At 33.8% G+C, this 27541-nt stretch overlaps 1 long non-coding RNA gene across 2 annotated transcripts in view; it reads right to left on the bottom strand.

The window, feature by feature from the left end:
• The window catches only part of LOC143228566 (uncharacterized), a 106208-nt gene that overhangs the window by 2508 nt on the left and 76159 nt on the right, over positions 1 to 27541 (bottom strand). Inside the window, exons 2-3 of one of the 2 annotated variants that reach the window (XR_013015352.1) lie at positions 8051 to 8230; positions 4792 to 4889 (exon numbers count right to left, since the gene is read on the bottom strand). This is a non-coding gene — a long non-coding RNA (uncharacterized LOC143228566). Of the gene's footprint in view, positions 1 to 4284; positions 4890 to 8050; positions 8231 to 27541 lie in introns of those variants that run through there. The other variant, XR_013015351.1, reaches the window with a different exon arrangement.

Raw genomic sequence — 27541 nt, 5'->3', positions numbered from 1 at the left:
CATCGGATCAAAATCATGAATGTTGTTCCTTATTTGTGGTTAATCACCTTCACGCCATACATATTCGCCCTTTCGGTCGTGGGGGCATTATAATGATACGCTCAATTCCACTACTCGTTGATAAAAGAATAGCCCAAAAGTTTGCGGTGAATGGTGATGGCCAGCTACTTTCCCTCTAATTTTACACTGCTAAATTAGAAACGTCTCGTGCAGATAGTCATCGTGTAGCTATGCGCGAGGCTGGGTATTGCCAGGTGGGTTAAGGCGTTGGACTCGTAATCTGAGGGTCGCGGGTTTGAATCGCTGTCGCACCAAATATGCTCACCCTGTCTGCCGTGGGAGTGTTATAATGTGACGGTCAATCCCACTATTCACTGGTAAAAGAGTAGCCCAAGAGTTAGCGGTGGGTGGTGATGACTAGTTGCCTTTCCTCTAGTCTTACACTGCTAAATTAGGAACGGCTAGTGCAGATAGCCCTTGAGTAGCTGAACGTGAAATTCAAAAACAAAACAAACAAGTAAGCTATGCGCGACATTCAAAACGGACAAGGAAACAAATAGTTGTGGTGAATTAAAAATGTCCTTAAATGACCAAATAGTCAAAGTGATTCTTGCAGTAACAAAGATATAATGAGGTTGAAATGTAACACTGTGTTTTGAATGCCTTAACTTATACAATTCCAATAAGCATTCTAAAAATTTATCTAAAGACAACAAGAAAAACCAAAAACAATATATTATATAAGCTGATTAAAAATGGAGAAATATCCTGATAAAAAATTACATTCTATGGAATTTCACGAAAAATTTTGAGCTCCCATAAGATTAATTTGATCGTCTGTGACATTGAAGTTTATAAAATAAAGAACTCTTTTCATAAAGCTAATAACTATAAATTCGCAAAACCATACTGTAGGAAAAAGAATGTATTAAAACCTGGGTGAATATAACACGTGAAAAATACGCCTTCCATCCAACTAAACAAGCTGATAAGAATAAATGTTTTAAAGATCACAAATATTTTTGTATTGAGTATGTCCAGATAACGATATTTTAAGCTCTATTTTCAGAATACAAAGGTACAATTACGTTGATGAATAGTTTCGATTAAATAGAGAATAACAAATAGCGATTTATGTTAACACTTAGCTTGGCTATGAAAAAAAAATCACAAAAGAGTATCGGGTCCGCTGCTCTGTGTTTGGAATACCGTGTTTGAAAGTTATTAAACCACACATGCAAACTCCATAACATACAGTTATCTTCAGACTAACAGACATAACAAAAGAAGAAACACACGTTATAATAACTGTACATATATTTAACTGAATATAGAAGTCTGGTGAAAAGAATGACGAGGGTGATTTACTTTGCGTTAAGTTCCGTTTAAAACACCTAATAAATAAATCTGAATTTTCTAATTGTGATAGAAGAAATTATTTACCACGTTTCTAAAGTAATGAACATTGTATTAATACTGTAGCAGAAACATTGATTGAGACCTGGAAAGAAAAATATATATAGTAAAGTGTTTGTAAGATATAAATAAGTATATATATATATATTTAAATGAACTGAATCATCTAGTCAGATAGCATTACCAAAAATAAAGACATTACATACAGAAAACAAATAGATATCAAGGTACAAACTAGAATATGAATAGAACAAAATAAGCTTTAGCGAGAGAGTTATTTGCGGAAATAGGACACAGCTATGGAATGGGGAGGGTTATACTATCTGTCCGATTTAATCTCTATTCGTAAGCCTCAAATGTGAAAAGAATTATATGTGTATCTAAATGTTAAAGGCAGATATGAATGTTCATGCGGTTCGTAACGTTCAACATGATCCAAAAGTACCATTCACTGCCGGTAGCCTGTTGCGGATACGTAGTTAGCTGCTCTTAATAAAATAGAATGAAGCTAAGACAGAAATAAGAAATAAAACAGATTCGTACAATTGAATCACCAGGAGTGATACGTGAAATGATCAATTACATATATGAACAGGATAATAAAACCTGAGATGCCTACATCACAAATTTTTATCCAAAACTCTTTTCCACTATTTACACCAGAGAAATGTTCCAATTCAACTTCGTAGTTGTCCTATTTTACGGACATCTGTTTATGTTCAACTGAGATAACTGTTTAATAAGCTTCTGTTTCACGTTATACTTAAAACAGAACCTTCTTAGTTGTTTAACAGTTTCTCGAGAATGGCCTTTATTAAAGCTGTGCAGATGTCATGACAAAACGTACCAGAGAAAACTAAAGTTACGAAGAAATAAATCGCATTTTTTTAAAAAGATGACTCATCAGCAAAACCGACTTTAAAGGAAAAATTACCTTAATTTTCTTTTCATATCGTCTTTCTATGAAACTGTCTGTTGAGATTTATCATATATAGATTACTCTACTTCTGGAAGTTTTAACCGTGTGAGAATAATTTATATTGAAATATAAGTTTTTATTTTCGATGTATGTCATCTTCCTGTAGTAATAAAACAGTCCAGTTTTTGAATTTTTATGACGTAACCGGGAGCTATTGCTTATAACTGCAAAACTCCATGGGTGTTTCGTTTGTTTGTTTGTTTTTTTTCAGCTTTAAATGAGTTATAGTAACTCTCACAAACTTTTCTCTGTTACATCAGTAACTGAGAGAGAACCGAGATAGCATGATGTGTCGAATCTAAACAGATGATGCAACTATGATACTGTTGTTATTTATACAACACGTGTTACTTGATAAACATTTAAAGTTATTTTTTCAGTTACGATGAAGGTTCTTAAGTCTGCCTAAGGAAATAATGATGCACAAATTCAAATGTTATTGCAATAAATATTGTTACATACAAAGACAATGCAATACAGTTTTATAATACTTGTTTTGTATTCCGTAAAATCCAATTATGTAACGCCTAAATTATTTCGAACACCAAACTACACTGAACACCAAAGAAATAGACCTTTATTAATGGTACTGAAAAAGGTTTTAAAATAAAGCTTTGAAGCTATAAACGTCCCATTTTCGAGTATAAATATTCCAGAAAAACAAATAAAAAAAACGTTACAATGTTTATGATTCACAGTTGGATAATTGGATAATTCATAATTTGTTCAAAATTATAATATTTCAAAGACAGTGCTGATAAACTCGCTTCAACTCCTCACAAACGAGAATTCTTCCCAAGGAATTTGCAACACAAATTCTTCCAATTCTGCGAGAAATTTAATAATTATTTTGGGACCAATTATGGACTTAAGGATTTTACTGAAAATACCACGGCCTCTTCAAAATTATTGCCTATACGTTATTTTTAATTAATTATTTAAAATGATAAAGAATCGCTACAATATAGCGACTACCATTTGTTTGACCTTCAGCTATTCTTTCGTGTTCTTGCAACAAGTGTGTAGTATAATACAACATCATGAGTTATGTTGCATTAAGCCCTCTAAGTACTTTGTCTTCTTTGTGATTTTGTCGCTTTGTTTTCTTGTATCGTATTATTAGTGCGCACCTTCTTACATCTTATTATATATACTATATGAAGGCACATACGCGAGCGTTCGCAGGGGGGCAAGGGGCGCCTACCCTCCTGGAAAGTGAGAAACATAATTATTTATCTATCCAACATAATACATACAAATTTACAAGTGTTTTTTTTTCATTCACCTCACAATTTCACAATCCTTTGTGCAATATAATACTTATCTGTTTTCAACTAGTACCCTGCGCTATTAAAGTTCGAAAAGGTTTTCAGTATGTTATCGCATACGTGGCTCAAGACATGTAGGTAGTTTTACCAATGGCGGGCTTCTCAAGGAATCTGGCTAGGTTTATTTTGACTAAGTTTCCTTTTCTTCTTCCGGGATTATTTCACGTTACACGTCAGTTACAGCGTAAAATGTAGACAGTAATTATTTTATTACAACTAACAGAGCAGGTGATAACTGGAGAGCGTAACTTTTATTCGGCTATTTCATAACAGAATAACCAATAATGACATAAGTTTCGCACGTGCTCTGGGAGTGAAGACATTGTTTTCATAATGGTCAGCTCTTTCAGGTTTAAAAAATTTAAGGACATCTAGTGGTATTTATTTTCCAGCAGTTGCAAGTTCATTATTACTATTCTTTCTATAAGATTAGTTTTATTAAGAATATTTTTTTACTAAATTTAATGTTTAATTTTGATAATTCTTATTATATCATTATTTGGAGATTATTAATTATTTCATATTTTTAGTTTAGTTAACTGATTTAAAACTAACCTGAAATCTACTAAGCTAACCAAGCCAAGTATAACTTTTACCATGTTATGAACACACAGCGTTAACAATAAAAGAGTCCCTTTCTGGTACAGCGATAAGCCTACGGATTTACAACGCTAAAAATGTGGGTTAGATTCCCCTCGGTGAACTCAGCAGATAGCCCGATGTGGATTTGCTACAATAAAAAAAACACACAAACTATCATAGTTGATACATCTACTTTATTAGCTTATTATATAAACTTAGGACTAACCTAAGCTAGCCGAGTATCGTAAGATATGATTGGGTTTACTCCCAAAAATATCGTTAACAGCGAGAGTAGCTAACTACTGAAACAATAAATTGAAATAATTTTAATCAATACAGTCTCAACGTTATATTTAGTTAGCTATGTTTGTTACTAAGTATACACTTTTATTCTGATCTATGTAAATAGCTTCATTTGATCAGAAGATAATATTAATTTATTATAATATTTGCATACCGCGTGGTGAGAATAAATTCTCAACTTACATCACTTTCACTTAAGTGCTTGAATAGTTAAATGTCAACAAACCACTGAATATTCGTTCTTTCTTTCTCTCTTTTGCAAGTTCCATCAAAGACTCGAACTGAAAAATTAATACACAGAATAAACAAACAGCATCTTATAGCACACACACTTTAGACATATAATAAATAATACTAATAATTATATATATTAATAATATTATAGAAATCACGAAGTTTGAAAATAATGAACACGAACAATTGAGGAAACAAAAACGATAACCTAAACGTCTCTGAAAAATTAATGTGCATCTTCCAAAAAGCACTACAATTATCGAGTTTCTTTTCAACCAAAAGTATTTACTATGTTTTATCTATATTTAATAACAACAGTATGAGATATACCAAGGTTGATTAATTACCAAGAGTATATATACCCTATTTTACGCCTTGTAAGACGCATTTTCTTTCTTTAAAAATACCTTGAAGAATCACTATGCGTCTTCCAAGACAAAGTGATGGGTTAACTTAGCAAGATGTTAGTCTAGGGTCTACTCAAAACAGCCTCTCATACAGATTGTCAAAGTGATGGGTTAACTTAGCAAGATGTTAGTCTAGGGTCTACTCAAAACAGCCTCTCATACAGATTGTCAAAGTGATGGGTTAACTTAGCAAGATGTTAGCCTAGGGTCTACTCAAAACAGCCTCTCATACAGATTGTAATATCATTAATTAACAGTTACCAGGATTTTCAACAGCATAGAACATTCAGTTTAACTAATGTTGTCGATATACTGTGAAGAATATGACGTATTTGACTGTATTTACTCAGTAGGTTGAAAAAACGTTAGGGCTGCATGAAGATGTTGGTTGCTGAATTAAAAATTTTTTTTCTTAAAATTGTCTTTTTAAAGTTAGGGTTCGTCTTCCACGATATATATATATATACAATCATATGCCAAAGGCATGCATGCGAGGCGTAGCCGTACTTATCTAAGGGTGAGGGTGCACTTCCCCCAGGAATTTTTTTTTAATGAGGCTAATTGGGATATATTGATTCACTCTGGAGTATAGAGTATGAAAACTGGAAAGGTTAATGTACTTAAGAAGAGTGAGCAATGAAGCATTCATTATAATAAAAAGTAACATTAGTGGACACAGAAATCTTCAAAATGTACACAAAGACAATAAAAACTTGATGCCATCTCACTGCTGTGACGAAAGTAAGTTGATCATAATTGCTATTTCCTCGTGTGACAGCGGCAAGTTTAGAGTCTTCCAGTTATAAAATTCAGAGTTCAATTTCCGGCAGTGAACATATTAAATAACCCTATATGGTTTTATTCAAACTAAACGAACAGAAATTACTTTTATTTTCATTCAGAAAGGATCGTTAGAAAATAACGGAGTTATTAGGATAATGTATTTTCTTTAGCAAAGACACATTGAATTATCTGCTGTGTCCACTGAAAGGAATCGAGCCTCCGGTTTTGTAATTGTAAATCCGAAAAACGTACCGCTCATTCACTGGAAGGCCCTACTGACCACAAGGTTTTATAAAGTATGAGACAAATAACGTTTAGGATGGTCGAACATAAATTGAGGGAGATTTGCACCCCAAGTGGTGAGATCTGTAGGTGAGACTTGACGAGTTTCTTAAGTAGGTATATCCACTCTTCACCAATTTTTACTGTAACGTTTAAATAATAATTTAAAAAAATTAACGAGTTTTCCCGCTTTATGGACCACTCTTGACTGAGGTGTCCCAACTGTTGTAGAACTGTATGTTAAGGCAATCTACGAAATCCTGTTTAAAAATCAGTAACTTAAAATCTAATTATTGTTAACCAGTCTGATACCTTTTTCTTGTTTTTACATACCTGTTCAACTGCACACGAGCCTCCAGAAAATTTTACTAATATTACACATTTAATATCTCAAACAATACTACAGTACCTGTCGATTAGAAGATACCTTGTGGTAACTAACCTTCTAATAGCTGTTAATGTGAAGGGTGGAAAATGGTACTAATATTACACATTTAATATTTCAAACAATACTACAATACCTGTCGATTGGAACATACCTTGTAATAAATAACATTCTAATAGCTGTTAATGTGAAGAGCGGAAAATGGTACTAATATTACACATTTAATATTTCAAACAAAATGCAATACCTGTCGATTAGAACATACCTTATAATAACTAACCTTCTAATAGCTGTTAATGTGAAGAGCGGAAAATGGTACTAATATTACACATTTAATATTTCAAACAAAATGCAATACCTGTCGATTAGAACATACCTTGTAATAACTAACCTTCTAATAGCTGTTAATGTGAAGGGTGGAAAAACATGCATTGTTCACTCTATATAATTATGAGCATATAAAGTTGCTATTAAACTGTACGGATGGATTGTATTGTGGGGTGGGGTGGACATAAAAAGTGCTGGGTTAATCAGAGAAACTGATGTGTAAATCTTTGGATTATTAATGATCGTAAGGTTTATACCACATAGTGAAGATCTCTTTAAACTAGGCTAATATACTAGTCATTACAGGAATGTATAAGATTACTTTCATCTTGAAAATAATGTTAGTTTTGCGTTAAATTTTCAGTGTTTAACAAAGCACACCAGAGAAACGGAGCTAAGATGCTAGAAGCTGGCTCTTTTTAAGCTGATAATAAATAACCACATGTTTCTCCAACCGGTGTTGTTTGTTTGTTGTTGTTGTTAACAATGTTGTTGTTATTTCTTTTACTACTGCTGTTTCTGTTTTACAAGTATTAGTTATTTATTTCTTCTTATTATACCAAATGTTTCCCTGTTAGTATTCAAACTTTTGCTTTGTTTGTATCGTTGCAAATGTCTTTTTAATACCAATTATTATTCTGTGTTTAATTGTTTGTTTCCTGACGAAACTTATCACCATAATCCTTTGTTTCTTCTATTAAAACCAAGCGCTGTTCTCTAAATATTTTAATATGAATCTTCTTTGAATATAATTTATGTGCTTTCATGTATTTCGTCTTCCCTTATTATAGTAAAGAGTGGTAGTCGAATATCACGATTTTGCATTCATTTTAAAGTCGACCATTACATCTAGATATATCTTGTTTCTTACCATTTTTTGTTTCGCAACATACTATTTGAATCTTGTGTGATGCAATGTTTCTTTTTCTAGTTTTCAGCTAAAGAATTAACCGAAACGACGAATAAACACGTTTTTAGAAAAGCGGTTAATAACTGTTGAGATTTCAGATAATCTAATTCTTACTGAAGACTCTGATTGGTCGGTCTTCGAAGTGGATGCTACATTGGTGATCCACGCGACTGAAAGACACGTTCCAGTTGAAGTTTTCCATTACGGCAGTCTTAAAACTTCCTTCTGGAGAACATCACAATATTTTTTTCAGTTTAGCTGGACTTTCATCTTTTGTTAATATTGTTCCACCGCCTGTAACACGTGAGAAAATAAAAATAATGAATTTAAAAAATACCTTAAATGACGTATAGTTCTTGGAAATTAATGGTTTATTTCTTACAAAAAAAACTGCACAATTTGTATTATTTTATTGTGCCTTTCGTATAAAAGTTAATTTATAAATAAAATCAATGTGTTCATAAGTAACAAGTTTTTGAGTCTTTATTAATATTTTGTAACTTCTACAAAACTTATACGTATAGAAGTGAAGCACAAACCAGTTTATCATATCGTTTAAAATGTAGTCGTGTTTGCAACTTGCACGTGCGGAAACCAAGCTTCAATCTGTCTATCGTGTCTTCCGAGTTTAGTATATTTTTAATAAATTATACGTATAGAAGTTAAACTTAGCTAGTTTCTTGACTGTCTTCCAATTGTAGTACCTCATAATTTTTACGTGCAGAAGACAAGCTAAAATTAGTTTATCGTATCTTCAAGTGTAATAAACTCTTTCATAGATATACGTGCAGAAGACAAGCTTAAACTAGTTTATCGTGTCTTTATGTGTGGTAACTCTTCCATAGATTTACGTGCAGAAGACAAGCTTAAATTAGTTTACCATGTCTTCAAACTGAAGTCCATTGCTTAATAATTACTATATTTTAAAGCTAAAAACACTGGTAGCAATGTTAATAGATACACCGAAATCGTAGTCATTGTAAAATAATAGTCCTTAATGATAAGCAGCTACTGCGTTTCGAGATAATTTTACTGTTTTAATACCGTAATGATGCTGTAAATTGATAGATGTTACATTTAGACAATTCGACAGCATTACTGTAATTATACATCGGTTAGGGCAGTGAATTAAAGACGGTTCACTCGTGAACCTGCAACCCACGATTAATACAACATAATCTGGCTTTATCGGTCTTTAAATCAACGATAACTTATTACAGTTTGTACTTTAATTTTATGTGAATAATTAATAATGCTATACTTCGATTTTTGCCTTTAAACGTTTAATTTAAAAACAACAGAAGTAGTTGAACATTTTCAAACAAGTATTCTGTTTTATCAATAGAGAATTATGACTTGATAATCCTTTGAACATTTTAACCTCTAACTAAATGGCATTGCTTCTTACGAGTTATTCACTACCTCACGCTCTATTAAATAACCATTTAAAAGACGTTCGTTTCTTTGAATTTCATACAAAGAATTATCTTCGCAAACCATACCTATGCTAGCAGTGTAAGTATAGAGAGAAAGCAACCGGTCACCACCACCCACCGCCAACTCTTGGCCTACTCTTTTACCAATGGATAGCGGTATTGTGCGTCACATTATTACGGATCCACGGGTGAAAGGGCGAGCATGTTTGATGTGACGGGGATTCGAACTCGCGGCCCTCAGATTACGAGTAGAGCGCCCTTGTCTCCTGGACATTCCGGGTTAACTATTTAAAATAAATAAGTTTTTCTTTTTATTGTGACGGTGTTTATTCGCAGTTTATCACATGATATACCATACATAACTAGAATTAACCTGTCCAAGAATATCCATAATATTGGCCCTTTTCTTGTAGTTCTGTTTTAATAGATAAGTGGAATGAAAAGCGTTCTAGGTAACTAATTAAGTAAATGTCAGATATAGCATGTATGAACAATGACAGCCAAAACATATCAAAACAAGTCATCACTGTTTAAGTCACAGGTTTCTGTATATTGCATTTTAACTAGTAAGAATTTGTTAAGAATTAAGCACAAAGCTAAACAATGAGCTATCTGTGCTTTGCCCACCACGGGTATCGAAACCCGGTTTCTAGCTGTCTGAGTCCGCATACATATGGCTGTGCCACTGGTGGGCAGCTAGTGATAAAGGGCTGTAAACATTCGCATCATTATCACAAAGTGATTTTTGTAGAAGAGTTTCAATGTTTATCTTGAATGATAATCAATTACGCAGTCTTCAAATATTTTTCTGGGTGCGCAAAATCTAAACTTAGAACCGCAGAGATACTATTAGTTCAATATCTTATTAATTTGCTTTATTAATAGCACTTATTATGATCTTATCTTAGAAATATTTGTATCTCGTCTGAGAAATAAATATAAATTTTCAATTATTTTTCTTTTCTTATAGCCCTTAGCCCCCCAGTGGCTCAGCGGTATGTCTGCGGACTTATAACGCTAAAAACCGGGTTTCGATACCCGTGGTGGGCAGGCAGAGCACAGATAGCCCATTGTGTAGCTTTGTGCCTAATTAAAAACAAAAAAACAAAACCTATAGCCCTCGGCCCGGCATGGCCAAGCGTGTTAAGGCGTGCGACTTTTAATCTGAGGATCGCGGGTTCGCATCCCCGTCGCGCCAGATATGCTCGCCCTCCCAGTCGTGAGGGCGTTATAATGTTACGATCAATCCAACTATTCGTTGGCAAAAGAGTAGCCCAAGAGTTGGCGATGGGTGGTGATGACTAGCTGCCTTCCCTCTAGTCTTACACTACTAAATTAGGGACGGCTAGCGCAGATAGCTCTCGAGTAGCTTTGTGCGAAATTCACAAAACAAACAAACAAACTTATAGCCCTCATACGCCTGTTACCAGAACTATGAGTGTCTCAAATGTACTTTTGTTGAGTTGTCTGGCAACTATACTCATGTACCCCGCTTGTGCAGCGGTAAGTCTAAGAATTTACAATCCTAAAATTAGGGGTTCGATTACCTTCGGTGGGCTGCTGTGGCTTTGCTATAAGAAAACACATAATATAATCATGTTATATATCAGTAAATATAATAAGGTATCTCACCTCTATAAATTCTGATGTCGCTTCAGATCATGAATACTATAAGTATAGTATCTTCTATACTTAAAATATTATAATTCATTCGCTGTTAATACAAAAAGATATACTAGGTTCTCTCTTTCATGCAGCACAAAATGCATTGGTTATATATTCGTTATCAGATTAGAAACAAAAATTTGTGTAGCATTTTACACTTTATAAAAAATAATCTACATTATTTTCAAAGTACCGTACAAGACAACAATTTTCACAAGGACTTTTACTGAATAAAATATTACTGTAAATCACAGAAGCTTTTTTAATACGGTATGCAGTAACTATCAGATTTTAAGACATATAAGTTTAGGAATATCCCAAATAGTAATTAGACGACGTTTAAGCTAGTTTACTATGTTCTTTAAAGTGCAATAACTTCATTATTTGTACGTGCAGAGGCATCGTTTAAGCTAGTTTAATATGTTCTTTAAAGTGCAATAACTTCTTCATTATTTGTATCTGCAGAGGCAACGTTTAAGCTAATTAACTATGTTCTTTAAAGTGCAAAACGTAATTTATTGTACGCACAGAGGTGAACTTTAAGGTTAAGCTAGCTTATTTTGTCATTTAAAGTGGTCCCCCTCTGGTACACTTTTACAACGTTAAAATCAAGGGTTTGATTCCCCTCGGTGGACTCAGCAAATAGCCCAATGTGGCTTTGCTATAAGAAAAACACACATTTAAAGAGTATATCCTTCTTCATAACTTACGCATTCAGAAGAGAGGTTTAAATAGCTTATTATGTCATTTAAAATGTTGTAACTTATACATTCAGATGCAAGTTTAAATTACGTTGATAGTGTCTTCATAGTGTAGTAACTTCTTCATAACTTCTACTTACAGGGAAGAAGATTAAATTAATTTTTATGTCTCTTCTCCAAGAGCTAATTTATAAATGTTAGAAATTTCAACCTATAAGTTTATACTACATTTCTTCAAAAAAGGAACTTACTTCTATAATTCATAATCCTTCTTTGATACACGTTTGTGACAAATCTTCGTGCTGATAACGGTATTCTAATCCGTTTAAGTTTCTCAGTCCATTTCTCCAACACTTTCTCTGAAACAAAACTTCGCTCTTAAAGACTTTGTCACGTTGCTTTGAAGTTATATTTAATCCAGTTGAAGTTTTACTTCAAGTACTTTTACGCTTCAAGTAACAACGTGTGAGCTTAGTAAAAGTTTGTGACTTTTATCTTTCGGAATTAAAAGTATTTCGTGCGCAGACTCTGTAATCGAACAGTAGTATAAACTCAAGACGTGTCACAACTAATAGAGTAAATACTTATGAATGTTAACCACTGTGCTCGAACTTGACAAACTATTAAGTAACAACGCACGTTAGGGTAAATTCATGTACCAATTTGTTAACTTTATTTTATTCCTGTCATGTAGTGATTGTATAAAAACAAAATAAAATATTACTTGGATTTTAACCTAAACGACGGCACCTTTTGCGCATACGACCTAATCGCCCAAAACAAATGGCCTCAGGGTTCAAGTACCTTGTCCACCGTCCACATTTCGAGCTACTGACAAGAAGTAGCGCTGTCGGTCAGTAGTACCCTTCATCACAAATGTATTTTTTTTTCGGACTCCCGAATCAAATAACGGAATTGGCTGTCAACTGTTAACGCGCTCATAGACGAGTGTGCAAAGTGTTCAGCGGCATCGCACCTCTAATGTTGAACCTTGCGATACGCTAACCACTAGTCACAAGGGGCTCACGGTACAAAGTGACAAACGTCACTGCTTTTAAATCGTAGCGTTTAATAACTAATATCCAGGTTAATGATGTTTCATATATAGTATATCTCTTCCTGCTATTTCCATACAACACTAACTCTATACAACTATTATTGAGAAAGTGAACCTTCTTTCTTTTTTAATATGTTTTCCGGCTGGTGCAAAACTCTTGCGTATAAAGTTAAGTTGTCAGTTCCTTTTTTTTTTTTTTTTGTAATGAATATGAGTTATTTTGTTGTTGGAGAGGTGTGAATATATGGGATTTTGATGGTAACTAATAATTCATTTTGACTAGTGTAACTACCATCTTCCACCTGGGATACCGACTACGTCTGGGATACTAAACACTGAGCGTTGTATTCTTAAGTACCGCGAGTCCCCGGGTTTTACTATCAGTAATTAACTGTATAATTCCCGATTAAAGGTAAGTTCATTTTATAGATCCAAAGTAAAAGCTATAACTTATAACTTAATGGAGTTGATTATGACGGTATATAAAGTAATAAATAAATATACACAAGAGAAAGAAAAAACCTATCATTATCGATCTACCAATTAGACGTCTCGTTGTTAACAACATTTTCAACCTTAAGCCTAACAAACACAGCTCAATCAGCTTAAGATACTTAGGTACATCTTAAATTCCTACACTAGCCTAACAATGCAAATAACCTCCATAAGTTTAAAGGTTAACAATAAAAAGAATTAAAATTATCTTAAGCTTTATAATTAATATTAATAAAAACCAATTTCAAGGAATAGTGTAGTATCCCGTTACCGACAAAACAAATAAACATTAGTTATCTACTATTTTATTTGAATATTATTTACTACTTTTCAATTTAGGCTTAAGGATTTTCTTACCCCAAAGGGGTGAAAAATAATTTTAATCTTTATAAAATTATTGGTAAAATTCGCGCTGGTTACTGAGGTGTAACTTACTTATTCTTATAGTTCTCGAAGATCCGCATATATTACGTGGCTACTCCACTGCACACGTGAAAGATAACCATCGCATGGATATTTAAAACTCATGATATTCACATGAGAAAACGTAGAGCCTGTCGACAAGGATTTGGGTTTCCTGTGCATATATTTTTATTAAATGCCATTCAACGTCAGAATGCTTTTACGCATCTTCTGCGTTTTCAAATATTCTCTGAAGAAGTTCTGTGTTTGTGCTGTTTCCTCGTATTGCTGCAAACAAACGAAAAACAAATAAACTTTAGGACATGTTTGTATGTTTATTTTTACGAGGAAAGCTACATTATAGACTATCGTCGCTGTGCCTACCACAGGGATAAAGCCCTGTGTTACAACTCTATTAGTTTACCGCTGAACACCAAGGAGCGCAGTTGACAAAATGTCTGAATCATCAACTGTTTACTAACATTGACGTATAGCCTGTGTTTAAAGAACTGTCGGTCAAAACAAAATGTTTCATCAAAACGGCCTTTATATTTCTATACTCGTATTTACATTTTATTGGCTCTAAAAGAGACTTTCCATGTTGGCATTTTTATTTTCGGAAGTTCTCTGGACTCAGAAATCGTAATTAACTGTAACCCAGGAATTGGAGTTCATTTCTTTTCTATGAATTTCACAAAACAAGGGGGTAACTGCACACGGTACCAAGTTCTCCTTTACTAAAATAATAAAATAAATACAAAAAAAAAAAATTGTTGTAACGCTTCTATGGACAGAAGCCTCAGCGCTCTCTTGTGTCACTGTCGGGAGACTTGGTGCATACTAATTATGGGGCCTGGGTATGGAAGATAAGTTCCACTTAAAACCACAGGAGAGTTGGCTTCACCGCCTGCAGCCGTTTTCTTGTTGGCTGTGACGTCAGAAGGTTTCGATCGCCGTATTGCTTGATGTAGATAGTTCTTCAAGTCACTTTTAAGCCTTCATAAACGACAACAACGTTTCTTGAATGCGTTGCAGATAAGGTTACAACCGTTCAAGAAAAATGGGTTAAGACGCAAGAGAATTGACGTGAAAAAAAAAAATTATAGATCGTTTCTTATAAAATTGTGTATACAAGAAACTAAGTTGACTAAGTTTTGTCGACCACTTACAACAACGTTTCAGCAGTAGTAAGATTAACAACAATATAAATTATATACTAAGTAGAATAACATAATTTATAAAAACAAGCTAAGAAACAAAATGGCACATATTCTACAGATCCGGCATTCTAGCACGCGCAGAAATCCAGGATATATATATATATATATATATTTTATATGTATATCAAGTTATTTAAATTATCTGTTATTAATCAGCTCTTGTTGGTTTTCTTTGTTCCGATTGAAATTTTATAAGGTGTTAATTGTTTGTCTGAGGTAGGTTCGTCGCTATCGCGTGTTTTTCATACCACATATAAGTTACCCGCTTTAATATAGTCTCTTACATCTTTATTATTAATTAATTTCTTTCTTGTTACATGAAAATACACAATATCATGACATTTTGTAACTTACGTGTCACTAATCTTTTATTTTATTACATTATACGGGACCTTGGGTAACGTATGTTATTAAATCATTACCTATCTGTTTGGTGTGTTATTCGTTAAAGTGTACGGTACCGTTCTACGTTTACTCTTTAAGTTCCGTTCTGGGTGTAATAACTTTATTATTTTTCTTTCACACATGAGTTGCGCAATAATCGGTTCCATTATTTTCCCAGTATAAGTGTAATGTCATAAGACGTTCGTTAACGCTATGATATTTACATATAAATGCCTATATAAATGAACTGAGTAAAATGTAACTTATTAATTCACTGTAAGTAGAACTAGGTTAATAATTATATAATTTTGAACTAATACGTACAAAGTAAAGAAAGTTTGGTGATTTTAAAGTAAATACACGAATTACAAGAAATAACGTTTTTCGTTGCTGTTTGTTTTTGCCCATTGGTTCTTTCCCAAGTCTTGTTTCTATAAATTAAATAGTGAGATTGAATGACTGATCTCTTCCCCAACATTGGTTTCTTCATTTGTTAATCTTGATAGCCTCTTCGAATGAGGGATTGGGTTGAACTTTACATACTACGTTTACGTACTAAAGGTTCTTTGTTTTAACTACAAGATTGTTACGTTATGTAAACTGTTCGAACAAATAATTAATTGATATATTCCATATCATTAACTTTCACTCTGAGTATTAATAAAATAACACAGAGGAAATCGTGTCATTAAACAAAAAGCACATTGAAAACAAATGGTTCGACCATGTAACTAATTTTTTTCTAGCTGTCCCTTTTTATTAGGAAAAGCAGGCTAGCTATGAAGATGCCTTCTTTACTCAAATAAATGAGTCCAAATATTGATTCCTCCATCAAACAAACTTTGTCCTGCAGACCCATATGCTATCAACGCGTGCTTCAGCGACTGCAAGGGCGGCGATTGCACGAGGTGCCACCGTAATTTGTCACTTTTGACAGCTCGAACATTACTGACCGATTGATAATTAGGACGTATGACTCTGGGAAGTGAGAGGAAATCAGAGAGAAACCAACAAGGTTCGTATTAGTGGAAAAAGCTATTGTGTTAGACAAACCCTGTGGCTTGTATGCCAACTGTCTCCTGCTGAACCCAATGAAATTCTCGTTGTTGAAACCACGAAACAAGTTTATGAGTGAAATAATATGCTTGATACGACACGTGCTCAGAGCTGCCTTAAGCATAATTTTAATATTGATCTTAAATTTTTCTTGAATCCCATACTCATGTGCAAACAGAGACACCACGTAAGCATAGTTGAGAATCATTCGTTTAGTTTAAAACCATCATTGCTAGATCTCGCCGATTTTCCGAATACCTTTTTTCTGAAGCATTTACGCACCAAATGTCTCGTAAAAATTGTCGTTAGTTACTAAAAATAGTTTCAATAATTTATGTTGAAGTAAAGTAAATATCTTATAAACAAAGCTATTGATTTCATTTAGTCTTTCATGACTGTAGTTATTTGCAACATGTGATACAGCAAGTAAACATGACTGTAGTTATTTGCAACATGTGATACAGCAAGTAAACATGACTGCAGTTATTTACAACATGTGATTTAGCAAGTAAATATGACTGCAGTTATTTACAACATATGATTTAGTAAGTAAACATGACTGCAGTTATTTACAATATGGGATACAGCAAGTAAAACGTGCAAAAATTAATCAGTGTGGCGGAAATCATTTTACAAAATCATGAATCAGTCTTTGCAATACATCAATAATGATCGTAAGTGTATTAGTTCCATTAATAAATAAAAGGTTTGCTTGCATGAAAAAAATAAGAGACTGGAATTAAATATATTATTAGCTGTATAAAACATCTGGCGCATCTCTCGGGGACGTCACACTGAGAAAAGTGTGAAATCCGACTTAGTTTTAGTTACCAAGGGTAAACCACGTTCCAATCAACGTAATCATATATAAGCGGGAAAGCGTCATAGCATGTAAGAAATATTAACACGTTCCGTGTCTTTCTTTCATCTTTTCCTTTTTTTTTAAGAACGAGTGATTTTTCTTCACACTTTCAACATATAAATTGAATGTACAGATACACCGATCTGTCCATTCAGAGAAACTATGATTTATTATTCCTCTGTTTCTCAGGTGAACAAAATAATTGTTTTTCTTGTAGCCGAATATGATAGATTTTGCTAGTAATAACTAGCCACCACCATTTAAAGGCACCGCAAAACAAGACGAATAATTGAGTTTCCGAGGTTGTTGTTTTCTACTATTGATATTTAATATACTGTCCTTCAAGAAGACTTTTGTTCTTTTTATTTCGAGGAGGGAGTGTTCCCTGTGATTTTTTTGTAGCCAATCATGCCACGTATACTGTGCCGGGTGGTTAATCAATAACATTGTGCCCAATAGGTTAAGTGGACGAACGTCGGTTGGGCAGCTCTGAGGTGCGTGGTCATCCTACTCTCGTGAATGGTCAGTGAACGGCCTTAGAATGGGTGGTTTACGATTGGAGGTAGCTTATGATGGACAAAAGTTTCTATTGGCATGGAACTAGTAAATTACCGAAAATTACACACACAAAAAAAAAACGTTTTAAGGTTAATTTTGAATACAGAAAAAAAAAGACTTTAACAAAATGTTAATGGTATGATATAAAAAAACACGTGTTAACTAAGGGGTACTCTCTTAGCTAAACATGGCATAAAGAAATTCACTTAACATATTAGTCCTAAATTAACAAACAACGATTATAAGCATTATACGTTATTTGTTTTGGACGTAACATTTTAGTACATTTTCTTCAAAATAAACCACTTCGTTAGGTCTATCATCGCTGTTTGTCAGTTTTTATCATATTGTCGCGATGCGCTTCCATACACGTGAAATAAAATTGGTTATTAAGTCACGGGAAAAAGTAGTACAATTCCAATTATGAAAATAGCAGTTATGCAGGTTTGATGCTTAAAAATTCATTATCTTTCAAATCTTTGACAGTTTATTTTACGTTGAGACTAAATTTCAGAATTTGTTCACGAGCGAAATTTTAAGATAAGTTAATGGTATTTTGTAAAGGAATTATTACGCGTAATGAACCTCATATGTCATAAAGACTTTACGACTTTTTTAACAAATTGCGTAAGTTTTCAAAAACTAGTGTAAGTTAACTCTCAAGACAATTGTCCCGTCACACCAAACATACTCGCCCTGGAGGCGAGCCGTGGGGGTTTTACAATGTGCGGCCAATCCCACTATTCGTTGGAAAGAGTAGCCCAAGATTTGACGGTGGGTGGTGATTTCAAGCTGCTTTCCCTCTAGTCTTACACTGACAAATTAGGGACGCCTAGCGCAGATAGTCCTCTTGCAGCTTTGCGCGGAATTCAAACCAAACCAAGACAATTGTAAATCATTCGTAGTGAACTGTATCGAAAGATTTTAACCAAACGCATTCGTCAAAAAAACTTATTAACCATCCCTCATGAATTTCAAAGTATTCACTACAAATTTTTTAAATTTAAACGTTTCGAAATATCTGAGTATAATATTTCAGAAACACTAATTATCCAGTCTCTAACACTACGAATTTCACAAAAAGGAAGCTTCAAAAGTCCATAAGCACAAAGTATTGATTTGGGATATATTAAATAATAGACACCAGTGACTCCAAGAGTTCATGTATCACTAAATACCGTTCAATTAAGTCTAACGGTTTTAAAGTATTGAACCTGAAAATTCTGCAACTTCGATGAATGTATAGAACTAAGAGTTTGATAACAGTGTACTTCAAAGACCTATATGTACAGAAAGTCGACGATATGTATGTCAAACCTCTGTACACCAAATATACATATAGCACTATAATACAGACGATATAGATCATAGTTCTTCAAAGCACGGTTCTACAAAAGTTTATAGTCACTAATATTAACAATATATATTAAAGGGTTTCATAACAGATAACCTTAAAACTCTGTAGTCACTTATATGAGCGATTTAAAGCACCGAAAATCAAAAGTGTATAGTCGCTGACACTAGCAATCTAGAGCAAAGAGTTCTAAAGTACCGGACATCAAAAGTTTATATTCACTGACACTAACAATCTAAATCAAGGCGTTTCAAAGTAAATGATTTAAAAAAAAATTGTGTTATATTATAGTCACTGATACCAACAAGTTAGACCAAAGAGTTGCAAAGCACGAAGCTTCAAAAAGTTTCATGTATACATACGATACACCCAAGATTTACAACAAACGATTTCAAACACTCAAAACTTCAAGGGCTAATATTCACATAATGATCTTTATCGGAAAAAAAAACCGACTCTATCTAATGAAAATCTATATTTATATATGATAGTTATTTTATTTAATATTCATATTTATTGTACAATGAGGACATTGCTCCAGAAATTACTGTACCATACGTGTCTTCTCTAAGAAAAGCCGAGCGTAGTTGTGGAAATAAACATACATTTATATATAAGGAATTAACAACGTATACAGAGTATATAACAAATACGTTGTGCAATACATTTTGAGAGAGAATTACTCGTCATTTGAACTTCAAGCGTCGTTAACGTACGTTTCGTAAGTTACGCTAATGCTGTCGTCTATATACCCGAATACGGTGTATCGTTGTTGATCACAATTTAGATCATTAGTGGAAAATGGGATAAAACGAACAAACCCCATTCCCTTGATAAAATATATATACGTGTATGTCTGTACTTTCATCGGTCCGTTGTACACCATTTTCAATAGAAAATTTGTTTGTTTGTTTGTTTTTAACAAACGCGCGCCTTAGTTATAGATTATGTACCACCAAAAGCTGTGCTATCTAAACTAGTGCATAATTGATTTGAAATTTTCTATATTAGCATGAAACACCAATAGCATGTTATTGATTTTTTCCGAGTCTTATCGCACTAATATGGGATTCGATGTTTTCCTCTTTCGTAACTGTGTTGTTACATCGGGAACAAATGAATAATTCGCGTGCAGTTGATTTCAAAGTGGATGCTATTCATTCGACAGAGATTGTACACATTCAATGATTTTTGTGTCATCGATCAAGCAGTCCCGAAACGAGTTTGCATTTATTAAAATTTTGATATTAAATTTTTTTCCCTTCCTTCATTTTCTAAAATTCTTTGATTGCACCTTCTGTCACAGCCATATATATCAAATATAGACTCAACACATTTTGAATAAAATAGTTCGCATCTAACCGTACGTGGTAACTTATTATTTTGAATTTTTTTGGATGTCATTATTTCCTCATGGTAGATAATTGTTATACAGTGACGATATTAAAGGCTGTGACATGGCCAGGTGGTTAAGGCACTCTACTCATAAACTGAGGGTCCCTGGTTCGAATCCCCGTCGCACCAAACATGCTCGCCCTTTCAGCTGATGGGGCGCTATAATGTTATGGTCAATCCCACTATTCATTGGTAAAAGAATAACCCAAGAGTTGGCGGTGGGTGGTGATGACTGGCTGCCTTCCCTCTAGTCTTACACTGCTAAATTAGGGACAGCTAGCGCAGATAGCCCTCGTGCAGCTTTGTGCGAAATTCAAAAACAAACAAACATACAGTATTAAACACCTGAAATTAATTTGCAGACACGTGTTTATAACCAATATATACGCCAGTATTGTTTATTTTCACGTGACGTGGCTGTGATTCTTATTGTGAAAATATAACATCAATGTTTATTTGTGAATTACAATACTGGGATGCGTAATTTATAAAGAGGTTCTGTTAAACTTTAAACCGTTTTTCTTCGCAATCGATAAACTCTTATTATTAGGCTTAACCATCGAATATCAACTGGGCTTTTTATTCAGAAGTAAATTTATTTACCAACACGTTCTAGCTCTCCTATCGAAATTGCTAGAGGGATAATGATAGTCTTTTATATCGTGCATGAACGCGTGAGATCCAAGCGAGAATCGAAACTAAAAATATTGATTTTTTTTATTATTATTATTCCACTAACTCAGACGAAAGTGTGTCTTGTTCTCAAAGTTTCATTGGTAAAAGAAATGACTGTGAGTAAATAATGAACTGAAAGCTCATAAGCCATTCACAGGCTTAAAATACTTACAAACTGAAATTAAAATGAGCAAAAGAACATTGTTAATTGCGCCCACAAAACACTTCAGATTTCGACATCAGCTTCAATTAACGAGGTGAGAATATTTTATTCACTCATATCCAAGAACTTCTTTAATGTATACATTATAGAATATACCATGCAATGCTGTAAAACATGTGGTTGGGTTTGTTTTGAATTTCGTGCAAAGCTACTCGAGGGCTATCTGCGCTAGCCGTCTCTAATTCAGCAGTGTGAAACTAGAGGAAAGGCAGCTAGTCACCACCACCCATCGCCAACTCTTGGGCTACTCTTTTACCAACAAACAGTAGGATTGATGATAACATTATAACGCCTCACGGCTGAAAGAGCAAGCGTATTTGGTGGGACGGGGATTCGAACTCGCGACCCTCGGATTACGAGTCGAGCGCCTTAACCTCCTGGTCATGCCGGGACCTCAGATGAACTGTTGAACCACACAAGCAGTAGTGGGAGTATAACGTTTACATCAGGAAGGGACAATAACATTGATTATCATTTCTATTTTTTTAAAACAGCTGAAATGTGGCATTTTCTGGAAGACTTAAATTTTCTGCAAAAATATTCAACTTTGTATATCACAAATACTCTTTTCATAATTACAGCATTGGTTTAAAACACCGTCCCTTTACATGTCAGTACTTCATTTAATGATATGTTTTCTTCAGAAACGCGTATATCTATGCTATCATTACATCAAGTCTCGTGCTTTCTTCTAAGATGTCTATTTCGCGAGTCATGGCTGTTGTCAGCTACATTTCAATTTTTTCATCTCTCAACTATCCTATCAATTGAGTTAAATATATTTGTTTTTAGCGCTAACTGGTGGTAAAGGTGCATTATAGGTACGTTTTTCAATCAGTTTGCGAAGATCGTATTCACATAATAATTAGGATGTTAATAAATCACTTGAAATCAAGCAGGCACAAAACAATAGTTTGTTCTAATAAAAATATTATTACTTTTCTGAACAAATAGTATCTCGTTTCACTCTATCTCTTTGTCTAAGTTATCAGAAAATGTAATTGATTAAAAGGATTGTTATAAGAGAAATTAAGTTTTTAGAAATAACAGAAATGTTGTAGAAGCTATCGACACACTTTTAGTAAAGATTATGAAGGATACACAAGAAATAAAAGGAAATTTTCAGTTTTGCTTATGAAAAATACTAAAACTGAAACATTTTCTCGTTCTTTTGGACACAGTTCTCTCTCAGTTAAAAAATGTTGCAAGGACTAATCTTCAATCAAAGAACGTTATAAAAAACAAGAAAAAGTCTCAATATAAAATCAGGAGACTTTTAACCCTACAAAACGTATCGTGGTCAAGTTCGTCGAAAGGTCAAGGAGGCTGCGGAAATTTCCCTGGCGCCTACAGCCCCGAAAGGGGCACTCAAAAAGGCAAAATATTGTAGTCAATCAATAACGAATATTTGAGTACCGTTCTTTTTAATAGTAACAGGTACCCTTCTTTATGAATGTGTTTTTTGTAGTAAACCCACATCGGGCTATCTGCTAAGCCCACCGAGGGGTATCGAACCCATGATATTAGCGTTATAAATCCATAGACTTACCGCTGTACTAGGGGAGGGAGGCAGTACCTTTTCTAAACTACTCTGTAGCCCTTCATATTTTCTACACAATTTCAGAAATGGAACCAGTCGTTAGCATGTTAAGCTCATTAGAAATTATCTACGTTGCACCATTGTCCAAGTAAGTGTGACAGATCTGGGAACACTTGTACTGTGAAATATGTCGCAGTGATTAATTAATCCCTTTGTCAGACAGAAGGCAAAAAAAGTTAACTTTTAACTCACAAAATTAATTAATTAATCAATCTAATGTCTCAATTGTTCACGACATCTGAGCAATAGAACTCATACTCAAATCCATACGGGTCAATTTTAGCAGCTAAAATGAGATTTGTGTACATCTGTATAAGTTGAACCTTTTTATATAACTTTATGTCTTGACCAGGATGGTTGGTTGTGTATAAAACATTAAAGCTCGGCATGGCTACGTGGTTAAGGCACTCGACTCGTAATCTGAGGGTCGTGAGTTCGAATCCACGTCACACCAAATATGCTCGCCCTTTCAGCCGTGGGGGCGTTATAACGTGACGGTTAATCCCACTATTCGTTGGTAAAAGAGTAGTCCAAGTGTTGGCGGTGAGTGGTGAAGACTAGCTGCCTTCCCTCTAGTCTTACCCTGCTAAATTATGGACGGCTAGCGCAGATAGCCCTCGTGTAGCTTTGCGCGAAATTCAAAACAAACAAACGAACATAAAACATTAATGAGTAGGGTTACGTGCATCCAATGGTTATAGGTTTTTCACCATTGTAACTTTTAATATTTATTTTGTTTTTTTTAAAAAGTAAAATATAAAAACAGTCAAAGAAAAACTTGAGGTAAATATCAGATTCGTATGTTTGGTTTTCTTTGTGTCCAGTTATTAAACATGAAGAACGAAATAACATTATCGGTAATGACATAAAATATAATATAAAGGGAAAAATACACAGCGTATTGATAAGTAAAAATATAACTGAAGTTTTATAAAATATCTGTAAATTATTTGTTTTCTTCCAACATCTAAGCACGTCCTCTACATTCCTACACTCAACTACACAACCGCTTTCAAACATGTGGTCAGCTACCGGTCAGTAACCCTTTCTTTCTTCGTGAACCTGACGATGACCGAAGAAAGTTGAAATGTTGTTTACTTGTAGCCTGCTTGGCCTATGCCGGACTATAAATGTAGACCAGTGCTATAAAACCTCATCATTCACTACAGTCCTATGTACGTGTAGTATTGCAGCTCCCAACAATGTACCATCTTATTTTTTTGGATTTGTGTCATATGACTAATTCTACAATCTTTAGCAAAAGACGTTATTAGCATGTGTAATTACTGAATACAATGCAAACGCGTCAAAGTTGTTTAGTGTTTCATAGATGAGTACACCAATATTCTTATAAAAACGTTCAGAATACTTTTTAAAGTGTAGGTTTTTCCCAGTGTGTAAAACGGATTCCTATGTAAAAACTTTATCTCTTTCTGTTTTATAAAACTCATTATACTTACTCTAAAGCAGAACTGAACATAACACTTTCTGTTTCATAAAATCATCATTATACTTACTCTAAAGCAGAACTGAACATAACACTTTCTATTTCATAAAATCATCATTATACTTACTCTAAAGCAGAACTGAACATAACACTTTCTGTTTCATAAAATCATCATTATACTTACTCTTAAGCAGAACTGAACATAAAACTTTCTGTTTCATAAAACCATCATTATACTTACTCTTAAGCAGAAATGAACATAACACTTTCTGTTTTATAAAGCTATCATTATACTTACTTTAAAGCAGAACTGAACATAACACTTTCTGTTTCATAAAACTATCATTATACTTACTTTAAAGCAGAACTGAACATAACACTTTCTGTTTCATAAAACTATCATTATACTTACTCTAAAGCAGAAATGAACATAACACTTTCTGTTTTATAAAACTATCATTATACTTACTTTAAAGCAGAACTGAACATAACACTTTCTGTTTCATAAAACTATCATTATACTTACTCTAAAGCAGAACTAAACATAACACTTTCTGTTTTATAAAACTATCATTATACTTACTCTTAAGCAGAACTGAACATAACACTTTCTGTTTCATAAAATCATCATTATACTTACTCTAAAGCAGAACTGAACATAACACTTTCTATTTCATAAAATCATCATTATACTTACTCTAAAGCAGAACTGAACATAACACTTTCTATTTCATAAAATCATCATTATACTTACTCTAAAGCAGAACTGAACATAACACTTTCTGTTTCATAAAATCATCATTATACTTACTCTAAAGCAGAACTGAACATAACACTTTCTGTTTCATAAAATCATCATTATACTTACTCTAAAGCAGAACTAAACATAACACTTTCTGTTTCATAAAATCATCATTATACTTACTCTTAAGCAGAACTGAACATAAAACTTTCTGTTTCATAAAACCATCATTATACTTACTCTTAAGCAGAAATGAACATAACACTTTCTGTTTTATAAAGCTATCATTATACTTACTCTAAAGCAGAAATGAACATAACACTTTTTGTTTTATAAAACTATTATTATACTTACTATTTTCTCTTGCGGTGTGTTTACGTTGTAGTTTTCCTTTCAACTAGGAAAACGATCTGAAGCATTCTTATATTTTGAGGTTCAATACCAGCCAAAGGCCCAGAAAAAGAAAAACTGTGGTTTTTACTGCTTTTTGTGTTTATTAATCTGTGATCAATAGAATCCACTGCACATTTAACCTTTATTAGGCAGCATTATTAATACCTAAATAGGATCATACTAAGCACATTTAACCTTTATTAGGCAGCATTATTAATACCTAAATAGGATCCTCATACTAAGGCACTGTACATTTAACCTTTATTAGGCAGCATTATTAATACCTGAATAGGATCCTCATACTAAGCCACTGTACATTTAACCTGTATTAGGCAGCATTATTATCACCTTAAAGTGATGTGATTTCGAACTAAAACTCAGTAGCAAAGATGATTCCAATAAAACCAGTGTAGGTTGTGACAACTACAATATAATCCTGAAATATGAATACACACCGCACATAATTTTAAAACAATAGGCTAATAGACTACATCATTACCAATGCACTGGAAGACAGTATATAATTGTAAGATATAATACTACACTTTGCCACGAGTTAACTGTATTGTTCCATCAGTTGTCCTTATCACTGAAATTGTCGTTTCGTTTGATCAACAAGTGAACCGAAAGATAGAAGTGTGATGAACTTAGTTATTTTAATAGACGAACTTCATGTTTTGTAAACTTTAATTACGGTTATAATTAAAAACATATATAAATCCAACCTTTTCTTTCAAAGAATATTCTAGTATTTACTTTTGAAAAGCCAATGGTACTAATGTCACTGGCGTCAGGCGCATTATGATGTTTGGTTGTTTTTTTTAATATTTTATATGGTTGGCAGAATAATCGAGTAAAGTAAAGTGATCTACCCATTTCGACTATTTTACATTCGCATTTGTTTTACAAATTAAAAAGACGTCACAGTTTGTTTGTTTGTTGCGAATTTCGCGCAAAGCTACTCCAGGGCTATATGCGCTAGCCGTCCCTAATTTAGCAGAGTAAGACTAGAAGGATGGCAGCTAGTCACCATCACCCACCGCCAACTCTTGGGCTACTATTGTACCAACGAATAGTAGGATTGACCATCACATTATAACGCCCCAACAGCTGAAAGGGCGAGCATGTTTGGTACGACCGGGATTCGAACCCACGACCCTCAGATTACGAGTCGAACGCCTTAACCAACCTGGCCATGTCGGGCTTACACGTCACAGAATTAATGAATAAACACTTTAATAAAAAGAAAACTTGAATAATTAAATTATTAGTTAGGGACATAAGCGTTATAAGTTCGTAAAAATTATCGCTAGTCCACTGGATAACATACAGTTAAATGTGATGTTCGTTATTCATCCGAAGTTAATCTGAAGGTTGCATAGAGGTGTCACTTGTTTTAACTACTGGGACCATTACGTATTAATCCATTGTTTGTCAGTCAGTCAGTAGACACTAAAATGGTGTCACATAAGGGAGCTTAACGTTGCAATTTGTCCTGTCTCGACGACAGTAAAACGTGCGCGTGCCATATATCACGAGAAGAATTATTCGCTCTGCAGACTACAGCATGACATGCGAATTTCAAAAACAAGAAATAAAAATATTTGTTACTTTTAATTACGGTTTTACTTACTCTTGAAACAGGACACTTTCGGGGGCCCTGAGGAAGTACAAGTAAAACTGTAACTGATCAGTTAAGCCAATAGCTAAATCAACTTACGTTTCTACGCTGGAGATTTTTGTAATCACTAGACACTTTATTTTTTCACGTTTCTTGTTAGAGGCTCAAAGGTAAAATTTAGGACTTAATTTGTATCGTGTGCACGATGCAGATAACACATTATTCAACATTAATGTGTTTAAAAATAACAAAATCGTTTCTTGTAAAGCATCAGTTTGTTTTCTAGCCTAAAAATCATGCTGGTTTATTAAATGCCTGA

Source organism: Tachypleus tridentatus, chromosome 1 (assembly GCF_004210375.1).
Source record: "Tachypleus tridentatus isolate NWPU-2018 chromosome 1, ASM421037v1, whole genome shotgun sequence".
NCBI lineage: Eukaryota > Metazoa > Arthropoda > Merostomata > Xiphosura > Limulidae > Tachypleus > Tachypleus tridentatus.
The sequence above is the reverse complement of the archived record's forward strand: the minus strand, read 5'-3'. Positions and strand labels throughout refer to the sequence as shown.